Source organism: Procambarus clarkii, unplaced genomic scaffold (assembly GCF_040958095.1).
Source record: "Procambarus clarkii isolate CNS0578487 unplaced genomic scaffold, FALCON_Pclarkii_2.0 HiC_scaffold_109, whole genome shotgun sequence".
Classification (NCBI taxonomy): Eukaryota; Metazoa; Arthropoda; class Malacostraca; order Decapoda; family Cambaridae; genus Procambarus; species Procambarus clarkii.
In genome coordinates, this window is record NW_027189142.1 from 453,371 (window position 1) to 457,633 (window position 4,263).

A 4,263-nucleotide genomic window follows, 5' to 3' on the forward strand; every position below is an offset into this window, starting at 1 on the left:
ATAAAACCACCACAAACCCACAACAGCAGCAGCAATGTCAGGACGCGGCAAGGGAGGCAAAGTGAAGGGCAAGTCAAAGTCTCGCTCCAGCAGGGCCGGACTTCAGTTCCCCGTGGGCAGAATTCACCGTCTGCTGCGTAAGGGCAACTACGCCGAACGCGTCGGTGCTGGCGCTCCTGTCTACCTGGCAGCCGTCATGGAATACCTCGCTGCCGAAGTTCTGGAGCTCGCCGGTAACGCCGCACGTGACAACAAGAAGACCCGTATCATCCCACGTCACTTGCAGTTGGCCATCCGCAACGACGAAGAACTCAACAAACTTCTGTCTGGCGTAACCATTGCACAGGGAGGTGTTCTTCCAAACATTCAGGCAGTTCTTTTGCCAAAGAAGACAGAGAAGAAGTAAGCACTTCTGCCACCCACCACGACAAATACCATAACCAGGCTCCATCCGGAGCCACACACACTTTAATAGAGAGATTCAAGTAGACAATCAACTTTCAAACATTAATAATAACATTTATATTGATTTCATTTGGAATGTGTACATAACAAACAAACAAACAAAACAAAATTATAGGGGATATTCAGCATCACTTGGAATATTAACCAATCATATAAATCCAATATATATTTTATATTTTACTTTAAGCGAGGAATTCATATTCTATCAATTTTTAATCATACAAATGAACAAAAGCAATTCTTCACTAGACGTAACGAATGAATAAATGATCAAGGTTTTAATGTGTTTCATGAATAAATATATATATATATATATTATATATATATATATATATATATATATATATATATATATATATATATATATATATATATATATATATATATATATATATAATATAATATAATATAATATATTATAATACTTGTGAACCAGAATATGTTTGAGCAGCAGCGATCGTGCCATTGGCCGAAGTGCAACAATTCAAATAATTTAAAGGGCCTGCTCGGGTATATAAGAGAGGCTGGGAGACTGGGGCCGGTGGTGGGTGATGGGTGATGAGTGATGGTGTGGTGTGGTGTGGTGTTGTTAAGAGTTGATTTACGGCCAGCCAGCCAGCTGCAGCCAAGGCAGGGCAGGGCAAGGCAAGGCAAGGCAAGGCAAGGCAAGGCAATAACAGGACAGGACAGCCAAGGCAAGGCAAGGCAAGGCAAGGCAAGGCAAGGCAAGCAGGCGGGCGGGCGGGCGGGCGGGCGGGCGGGCGGGCAGCCAGCCAGCCAGCCAGCCAGCCAGCCAGCCAGCCAGCCAGCCAGCCAGGCAGGCAGGCAGGCAGGCAGGCAGGCAGGCAGGCAGCCAGGCAGCCAGCCAGTCAGCCAACCAGCCAGCCAGCCAGCCAGCCAGCCAGGCAGGCAGGCAGCCAGCCAGCCAGCCACTCCCACTTTGTATTTATATGCATTCAATTTATATTCAAACATTATATATGTTAAGGGCCTAGTTTTAGTGTTTATTTTAAAAATGACAAACATCGAGTCGTTTTACCAGTCCTTTAGCGTTAACGGTGATGCATTTTAAAACTGAACAGAAATCACCTTTTCTGGATATATCAAATATCGAATCCGCTTAATGTGCCTACAATTCAATCATTCAAAAAATACATAATTTACATCATGCCTTTTCATAGAACAGACAATAAGATTTGAGACAATAAGAACTTTAGTTTTATAACTAAAGTTGCACAATTATACCAACTCTATGGTGGCTGGGTGGTAAGGTGTGTGGCTGGTGTTTTGGAAGTCGCGAGTTCAAACGACCCAATGGGAGTACTTTTTTTTTTTTTTATGCCATACAATCTTCCTAGTACTATTATGTAGGTGTGTGTGTGTGTGTTTTTATTCATTCTTTGGTTTTATAGATGACATACATATTGACTCCTTTTACCGGTCCTTAATTAGGCTCTGGGGAAGCAATGGTGGTGGTGGTGGTGGTGGTGCATTTAAAACTAAACCAAAAATCACCAGTTCTGGACGCGTCAAATATCATATCCGCTTAATGTGTCTACAACCTAATTACTTAAAACTACACTATTTAATTCATTCATATCACGTGCATATTGGTCATTATGCTCATACAACCGACATAACAATTTATTTTCATTATTAGAATCATACATTTCATCAAGTAATACAGATACAAAGAGATTTTCTTTCTGAGAAGACCGTTAGTATTGGCTGGCTGGCAGGCAGGCAGGCAGGCATTTGAGGGTTATTATTTCGCCTGTTGATTGGGGGAGGGTTGATGTGTTAGGGGGAGTTTTCGGTTAGGTGTGGTGGTGGTGATTGGTGGTGATTGGTGGTGGTGGTGATTGTGGTGATTGGTGGTGAGTAGTGGTGGTGGTGGTGGTGGTGGTGGTAGTAGGTGGGAGGGGGGGGGGGGGGAAGGGGAATGATGGTCTGTGGATTCCTTCTCCGTACCCCTTACATATAAGCAAAAACATGCCTTCCTGTGGGTATAGAAACATTAACCACAAATTATAATCAGTAACTGATATTGTAGCCTTTTAAACAGAAAAGATTTGTACATACAAATACTTTTAAATTATCATTTATTTGTGGAAATGGCATTTACGTCATTAAATTGATACCCTCAGCATCAAGTGTCCTGCAGTGGTCCAGTGGTAAAGTGTATATAAGTGATGCGTATTCTTGGAGTTGCGAGTTCAAACCCGGATTAAGCTATATATATATATATATATATATATATATATATATATATATATATATATATATATACAACATGTTTTGTTTTGGTTGTTTGTTTTTGTATAAAGCCTCACACACTATATTAGCGAGTTTGTTTTAAACATGACATACATATTAATTCATTTTACCAGGCCTTATTCCACACAACTCCGTGAATTTCCCGTGGAGCCAGCCAGCCAGCCAGCCATTCAAACAAAAACAAACGAAACAAAACAAAACAAAACAAAAAACATTATTGCCAACAGCATTTGGTGTTCCCAGGCGGTCACCCATCCAAGTACTAACCAAACCCAACGTTGCTTAACTTCGCTGATCGGACGAGAAGCGGTGTTCTCAACGTGGTATGGCCGTTGGCATGAGACTGCCTACACATTGTGGCTAATAACCAACTCTTTTTAGTCATCACGGCAGGATACGGACCTTCTTGTGGTGTCTTAATGGTAATTGTATCCTAACATATTTTTGTCTCCTTGGCATGGATATTTAACATCGTTTATTCAGTCTTGGGTTTATGTTCTTTCGCCATTTACAGACATTTTACATCTACCTACTTCCTCAGCCTACCCTGCCAATTTCTAATGAATTTGTGGATTTTCTTTTGTAATACATACATGTGTGTGCTCATCTGCTCTTCAGTTTTTATGATATTTGTCTCATCTGTCCTGCTTTATGATACTTTTACAAAGAACATGAACAAATGCTTCTATTTTAGAGAAGATATGGGATCCAGGTTTCGGAGCCGTAAAACCAACCGTCGTGATTGGTGGACGAGTTGCCAGGTTGCAGCTTCTGTACCGTGCCGGCACATAAATAGGTTCGGCTCAAGCGGCGGCAGCATCATTCCCCCGTGACTGTCTGAGCGTCTCTCATCACCTTGGTTATCTCATCATCATCATGGTAGAAGCAAAGCCTACCAAGAAGGCTGCGGCTGCTGCTGCTGTGGTGGCCACCACCAGGAAACCTCGCGTCCAGGTTGCTCACCCGAAAACTAGTCAAATGGTTCTAGCCGCGGTCGCAGCACTCAAAGACCGTAAGGGCTTCGTCTCTACAAGCAATCAAGAAGTACGTTGTTGCCAACAACAAAGTCAGGCTGCCAAGATCGCCATTTACATCCGAAGATTTTCTCAAGAAAGCAGTGGCTGACGGCATTCTTGTTCAGACCAAGGGAAGTGGAGCTAGTGGATCATTCAAGCTGGCCGTAGCAGAGAAGAGGGCCGTTCTAACTCCCAAGAAAGCCACCACAACCAAGAAACCATCTACAGCAGCAAAGAAGGCCGTGGTAACTCCCAAGAAAGCCGCCACAAGCAACAAACCACCTACAGCCTTGAAAAAGAAGCAGCAGCAGCAGCAGCTTGTTGTTGGGAACAAAAAGCCCAAAATAAAGAGAGCTTCAAAATCTCCCAAACCACCCAAGGCAAAGAAAGCTGTCAAGAAAACAACAAAGGCAAAATAAACGACGACATGCAAGCAGCATGAATACACATGACAATAAACATCCAGGCCTCCCCCCTCAGTGGAGGGGCCTCATATGATTCCAAA

At 43.0% G+C, this 4,263-nt stretch overlaps 1 non-coding gene across 1 annotated transcript; it reads right to left on the reverse strand.

Moving 5' to 3' along the window:
* Nucleotides 1-2,960: 2,960 nt before the first annotated feature.
* On the reverse strand, nucleotides 2,961-3,079 carry LOC138360400 (5S ribosomal RNA). The gene has a single exon (XR_011226348.1). It is a non-coding gene; the product is annotated as a 5S ribosomal RNA (ribosomal RNA).
* Between the last annotated feature and the right edge of the window lie 1,184 nt (nucleotides 3,080-4,263).